Source organism: Brachycentrus maculatus, unplaced genomic scaffold (genome assembly GCF_059751285.1).
Source record: "Brachycentrus maculatus isolate JH-2025_06_01 unplaced genomic scaffold, ASM5975128v1 h1tg000161l, whole genome shotgun sequence".
NCBI lineage: Eukaryota > Metazoa > Arthropoda > Insecta > Trichoptera > Brachycentridae > Brachycentrus > Brachycentrus maculatus.
Genome location: NW_028280914.1, coordinates 108,017 through 116,200, shown reverse-complemented (window position 1 = coordinate 116,200; position 8,184 = coordinate 108,017).

The window sequence follows — 8,184 nt, the reverse complement described above, 5'->3', positions numbered from 1 at the left end:
GGATTGCTTTTAAGTCAATGTTTTATTGTCGATCATACGGTATCAACAACTTGTTCCCTGACTGGCGGACGAGTTCTGAATTTTTTTTCCAGACGGATGACATGTTTGCGGGCAAATTTAGCAAATTTTTACATACGTGCGTTGTTTACGATGCGTTCTCGCTCCAATTCTACATATCGATTTAAACTTTTTCTGTCACTTTGGGCAGATAAGAACTGTAAATTTGACTTGAATTCTCCTCAAAGTTGTTTAAAGTCAATACTCGAGTTTTTGCCACGCGTGGCGGAAACGTTTTGGAATAACTGAAGCCCTATTATGTCGTGTCAAGAAATATCTTCGGATCGAAGGAGTCGATATAGAAAGTTATATCGGGCAGATCTGGACAGTGCAAAATAAATTATTTGTATTAAAAAAAAACACAAAATTTATATTCATTGTTATTCTAGGTCGATTCCTTTTTTTCCTGAAGCCACCAGTACTCTGTTGTGATTATAAATTTTAAGTTGTTGAATTTTAATTTTAATTTTAAACTTTTTTGTAACTCTTTATACAAAAAAAAACTTGGTAAATACTATTATTTAAGAATTTTTTCTTACAAAATATTATAGTAACTTTTCAAATTTTGGTTTTGCTTGGTAAATACTATACTATAATGGTTACTTTTTATTTTTTTAAAGTATTATTTAGAAAATACTCCTATTTTAGGAACTTAAAAAAAATTATTTTCGTTACTTTTAAAATTTAAGTTTTACTTGGTTAATACAACTGTTTTAGCAATTTTTTTATAAAATATTTTTAGTCATTGTTGCTCATTTTTTAATGAAATTTTATTTGGTAATTTTAATTTTACTATTTAAGTAACTTTTAATAAAATATTTTTGAAACATTTTTGTTAATTTTTTAATTTAAGTTTTCTTGGTTAATACCACTGTACTCGTATAAAGTGATATTTACCAAGTGAGCTTAAATTAAAAAGTTGTAGATGTTACCACAACGTGACTGCCGAATCAAATTATAAAATTATTTTAGTGACGTAAGTATATTAAAATATGAGGTAATTGAGCCCAGTATTTTATATTTATTGCAATTAATGCATTTATTAATAAAGTGCGATATTTATCACTTGATTCATTCAATGACTTTTTTTAACCAACAAAGATGTTCCAAAAAAACTAACTAATTAACCATCACGCCGCTTCCCCGCAGGGGTAGGCAGAGAGAATAGAGCGCCACATCACTCTGTCCTTGCAAACATTCTTCGCCTCTTCCACGTTCATGCATCTCCTCATACATACCCGCCGATTGTTACGACTCCTAACCTGACCACTTTCAAGTATTTGGCATACCTGATCGTGCCATGTTTTTCTCGGTCTTCCTCTGCTTCTTTTCCCGCTAACATTCGCCTCATAAATTTGTTTTACCGTTCTTTCCTCACTCATTCGTTCTACATGTCCAAACCATCTCAACACACCTTTCTTAATTTTATCGATAATGCTTTTCTCAGCTTTGCATTCCCTCCTTATTTCACTATTCGTACATCTATCATACATCGTTTTGTCGCACATTCTTCTGAGAGATCGCATTTCGACTGCATTCAGTCTACTATCATCCTTCTTTTGCCAACTCCATGTTTCACTTCCATACATTAGAGTTGGAACCAGGACTCCGTTGTGCACTGCCAGTTTAGCTTCCGCTGATAGGTTTTTATTTGCTATAACTGATTTCAGTGCACCATTCACTTTGTTCCCAGCATTCACAACAAAGATGTTCCATTAAATTCATAATACGCTGGCAAAACTAAATTGGCGAGTGTTGATCTGAATTATGGCAATCCGGTTTAGAGTGAATATTCAAAGATAATAAGAAAGATTATCATCAAATCAGATTTGTTATATGTTAAGCTCAAGGATTTTCCTTGTGATGTAACTTGATACGAACTAAAAGTCATTGAAAACATGAATATCCTTTCATTAAAAGGATAGAAAACAAATATTCAAACATTAATTAATATCCTGTCTTAGTCACACAAAAATCAGATTAAAAATGCATTATAAATTGTCGTGTGAATAAAACGAAAGTAAAATTTGAGAAAACTTCAGTAAATTCAACTTATTATAACATACGTTACACGTGTTTGCATGATTTTTAAATATAAACACATTTTTAAATTTGGGCTTTTCTTAAATGGAAACACGTGTCACATATCAAGTATAACAATTAATTATATTTTTATGTATATTTTATTAAAATTAAACACTTGAATAATCCACTTTATCGAGTTTAATTTTTATTTACGAAAAAACGACAATTGTTTTCGAAACTAGTCGTAAATAAAAATTAAACTCGATAAAGTGGATTATTCAAGTGTTTAATTTTAATAAAATAATCATGTCATTCCACAAAGTAAATGCCGAATCAATAAATAATATATTTTGATGTCTTTATTATATGAATACGTTATTATATTATATTAATATATTATGAAATTATTACAGAATTTTTGCCAAATGAATTAGATATATTTAAAAAGGACTTATCCTAGTTGCTTTTGAAGTTAACTGCTGCCCTTACGGCATGGTTAAAAATTACAGTAAGGTGTAGGAAATGACTGAAAATTATTTAAATATTTTCATATTCATTATCATCAAATTGAAGTACAAAGGAACATTAAACGAAAGAAATTGTAGATTTTTTTGTTTTGAAAATTACCCCTAAACATCTTTTCAAACGAATGAATTATTTAAACTGAAATACAAAAGTTCTTTACTGCTTCAGAAATAGAGGTTATGAATAAAGCGAGTATTTATTTTGGACTTTTATCTTAATTTTGCTTAGATTTTCAAACTGAAATAATAATTTCAATTATTGTTTCGGCGGTGACATTGTGGTAAAATCTATCCATTTTTCATTTAAGTTTTACTTGGTGAGATACGGTGTATACAAAAATGATCGAAATGCACCGAAACACCTGTCACAATAGATTTTAGGAAATACTGGTATTTACAAAGTAAGAGTGAAAATTATTATTAACGAATATATTTTCATGTTTCATCACAAAATTTTATTTCGTTATTATGAAGATTTTGTATGTCATTGAATGAACACCATTGCATTACAATCCCTTCGCCCTTTGCTTGGTACTATGCAGAAGTGACCCTAATTGGTTTCACAAGGCTGTGATGCATAATGACCATAATAATGAAGTATTCCTGCTGTAGATGGCGTTCTGTTTTAGAATGCGATGCGCAAGTTGCACAGTTTTCCTCGACTCAAAGGCACCGCTGCTATCGGCTCCCATGGCTTAGCGAGGACTAGAACCCAGAATCATCCACATTGTTGGACGCTCACCAATTACTAATAAATAGATAAATGAACGTACTGTTCCTGGGCTGGCCTTTAGGATCGTCTGTATGGGAATACGTAACGATCTTGTGCGGTAGGAAGATTAGTAATTTTTATTCTAACGAGGTAAATGCAGAAGAAATGTCAAGAATTTAGAGCTGCTTGGGATCTCGTCTTGTAACTCGTTCCTCGCTTGATAGCTAAGTGGGTAGCACGCTGGTTGCTGTAACAAGATACATGTATTCAAAGTGAATCGCAGAAATCTTACGACGTTTATATCTTAAGCAATTTTAACTCTAACTATTCTATTTTTATTTGAGCAATGCTATCATTACAATTGTTCTAGACACGTGTTAAATATTCGCAAGGGAATTGTTGTATATGTTGGTACAGGTACCGGTTTGCAACCTCGAGAGCTTTACACAAAAAATAATGAATACTTTAAAATCTTCAAACATTGTAAATATAAAAAAACATCAATCTTTATTTTTTTTAAACAAATACATTTGTTTATTTAAAAATATATGATACTTAGTGTATCTCAGACTTCGGCCCTTGGTGCATGTTGGTCCTTGGGTCGACTAAAATTGGATGTGATTGACATTTTTTGTAGTTAGTGTGTAAATAGTGCTATGATAGTGACGTTTTGTATTGTAGCATGCTGTTGTAGTGATTGTCCTGACGAAGGTACGTCTCGAAACCGGTGGGTAAAATTCTTGGTGAATGGTTTCATACTAACATTTCAAACATTTTTGTAAGAAAAAAAGTAAGTATATTTATCATCCCCATGAAATTATTAATTTTCCACAAAATACTGTCATTAAGGCAGTTAGGGGTTTAATACATTTTGTAATTATAAAAGCATGCTAATTGGTCCCGGTAGACTTAATTTACATAAGTTATCTCAGCTCAGAGCACGTGATAGTTTGTAGTATGTATACTTTATCAAGATTAAGCTATCACTTGCAATACTATGATGTAATGTGGGAGCTATTGCAGCTTGGTGACAAGATATTAATTACTTGCAGGTCGATATGCAGCGGCGTACATTTCATAAAGGCACATAAGCAGTGCCTTCCCCAATATAATGGAAAAAATATGGAAAACTGTTATAGTAAAAATAATTTTGATAAAATATTTTAAAAAACGTTACTAATAAAGTTTTCACAGTTATTTCTCTGCGACAAAACACATATTATTAGAGTTATGACAGCTAAGTGTAATTTTTTTTTAATAAAACGCTATTTTTCCTGCAGTCTACCCAGATTAAAAACTCTGTGCACGCCAATGTCGATATGCAGATTTAATTGTACTATATGTACAAGTACATATAGCAAAATTACTTATGTAAATTTCTTTCGGATTGATAAATATTAACTTTTCAAAACAATTTAATTAATTTTTAACCCTTTAGTATAAATATATTTTTTTAAATGTTAAAAAAAAAACTTTTTTTACGTAATACTCTAATATGTTATCCTAACCATACTGTTTGAGAAAATGTAATATAGTCACAACATTTTGAATGTGTCCAAATACTTTGGACAAAAATAAAAAATCTGGATTTTCTCCACGTTTATTAGGAGAAAATCCAGATTTTTTTACATTTTAACATCTCAACATGTAAAAATTACTTGTTAGTGGAGAATGAAAAAGAATATGGAAGTATGGATATTAACAGGGCTTATAACCTATCTCTGATAAAAAAAGCTTTCCTCAATCCAACATAGATGGCTGTTGTGAGCTAATAAGTACTATGTCATGACATAGATCAATATATCTAGTACTTAAATTTACAACATTTTGAGTGCATCCAAATATTTTTCCACAAATATGGATTATCTTCAATTATCGGATTTATATTTCATGTCACCAATAGATGCCTCTAGTGAAATTCTAGTGATTTAAGCACTATGTTTCGAGATTTAACCATACGTTTTAGAAGTTCTACGAGTTTCAATTAGGTAGTGTGATTGTTAAATATGGGTAAAAATGGTGAATGTTACAGTGTGTAAAGTGATCACTTAAACCAGCCTGTGGTGGTCGTAAACCTCGTAAACGCCCAGACTTCCATATTCTTCTTCATCTATGTTGGGATGTAAAAAAATTGTCTACTATTATTATTATTTACTCAAAAGCATTTCTGATGAAGACTTAAAGAGTTGAGGTTATCTGGAAGCGTATGATCAGCATCAGCGATATGTGCCTTATTTATGACAACAATTCAGACTCCGCGCGGTACAATATTTGAATTATGCCGATGATCGGATAACATCACAAAATATTTACATAAAGGAGCATTAATATTAAGCTCGCCAGCAACACTTTGGAAGGCCGACACATTAAATGACTGAATTTGAATACTGCCTGGAAATGTGTGGTGAAGGCTGTAAAACTAGAAATCATAAAAATCCAGTAAGGTCATATACCTAGATGGTGATCTACTCAGCCTGACATAGTTTATATTGTACTCTGAAATAATACGCCAGCGAGGCTTTAATGATCGATAAAATACCATTTTTAATTGACAACAAGCCGTACGTCTTCGCATTAGAGATTTCCAATAAATCAAAGATTATATTCGTTTGCGCAATAGTTATGACACCTGTTCTATGGACAAATGTGTACCCAAATCAGTTTGTCGTAAAGTGTACAACAAATTATGGCAATTTTGTTACAAGATTTATTTTTTCGCTGTCGAAATTAGTTCTGTAATTTTACGACTAATTTATCACATTTTAAAAGTGTAAAAGTTTTTTATATGTCATAATAAAGAGAAGTTTAAAGGTATCAAATTTAATTTAATTTTAAATCATAAAAATCCGATATTTCTGACGTCACTTTATTGGTTATTGTAATACTCGTAAATCATCGTAAAATCTTTATTTGAATATTATCAGAGTAATTAAAAAATATACGTAAAAAACGTAATTTAACGAGTGTTATTATGAAATAAAGCTTCGTGGCAATAAACTGGTAACATTTACTTGTGAAACTTATCGTTTCGACAAGATATAATATAATAGTTTTTTAATCGATTGAAATAAATTTCAATAATACATGTCTGCTGATGTATTTTCGACGTTATTTTGTTGAACATAACCAATGTTTTAACATGTGAAAAATACATTAACAAAAACACAAAAAAGTTCTATTTAAAAATATTAATAAACATATTTGGCAGTAACTCCGTGAAAGGATATTTCTATCGGGGCCCTGACTTATTTTTATTTATAAAACAAAATAATAATAATAAATGTTTAATAATAAAAAAATAAAAGAAAAATAAAAGTTTAAATTCGTTTAACTTTGTCATTTTAGAGAGTATGGCCACAAAAAACATGTAAATATTGCTTAAAAATAATTATGGATGTTTTTCAATACCTATCTGCATGTTTTTGGTGCATAGGGGGGTGCATTGGATAGACGTGCTGAGTAAATAATATACCTGTAAGATGATCATTCCTGCGCTCCTGGCTATTAGATCCAGGAATGAAATATATCTGATGGGATGAAAGAGAATATACCAGGGTGAAGGAAATAACTGCTTTATCGAAAGGAAATGGAAAAGGAAAAATAGACATTAAAAATGAGTAGTAGTAACCAAGAGACTTGAGATTACATACCTGTATGCTCATACTATATCACGTAACTTATGTATGGCTAATATATAAGGATTTTATGAGGTTAAATAAAGTATTAAATTAAGAATATGAGAGTTTAATTATGAAATTTGATAATGGACTTAAAACGTTAAGCGTGACAGATAATCGCGATAAATAATAATCTGTGTTTGATTAAAAATTAATACATTAATTAAAATGGAGTTCTACAAATTAAACGCCAAATAAATAATAATCTCATAAAATAAACCTTTTTGTAAAATGGTGCATACAAATAATTTTTACACAAAAATACCTACTTACCAATTACCGCTGATGAACTTCTTATTCGTTTAAACCTGAAAAATTAAGCAAATTACAAAATTCAAATGATATAAATCCTTCATAAATCTATGAAAAAAAACTTTTACTAAACCTTCGTAATAAACAATCAGGATTTCATGTAACAAAAATTCGATACATATACGTAGGTATAATTGAAATAAATGAAACCTTGGCTCTTTCGACTTAAAAATATAAGACAATTTAATGATTTTGAATCACACATAAAAATCTGAAATTGTATATTTGTTTCATTAAATGATACCGCGATATTCAACTCAGAAATAAATTGCAATACCAAAACCCACTCAGCGAAATTATAATGTGAGGACATCAAAATGGTTAAGCAAAAGGTGTCAATAGTGATTGGTTTTGCATTGGTTAAGACACCCATTTGGAACTGATGGGAACTAATAATACAGATTCCTCGGTATAAAAACAAGTGTGGAAGTAATTTGTTAACGCAACGTATATTTCCAAGCAAGTGCAGTAATATTATTATTATCCAAAGTGAATTAAGAGTAGGAGCTTAATCCTTCCACGTCTTTTTGTATATCTCGGCTGGGTTTATAGCGTCGTTAATAACACTTAATTTGTCATATTCAGTGAGTTGACTGTAATTTCACTTCGATATCAGTTTTACGATATTGAATATTTCTGGTTTTTGTATAAACATCCTTGCTCCGAACCTGTCGTATTGACCCCAGTAAAATAACACATTTTTATCGAGTGAACTCACTTAAATACTCGCTCGAAAGCTTTTGAAAACAATATGTTTTTGACACATGCTAAAGAGTGCAAGAGACTGTATATTACACAAAAGGATTTTTAAATTCATTTTTAGATTCACTAAAAATATTAATTTCCAATATGTATAACTAGGTAATGATGTCGAAAT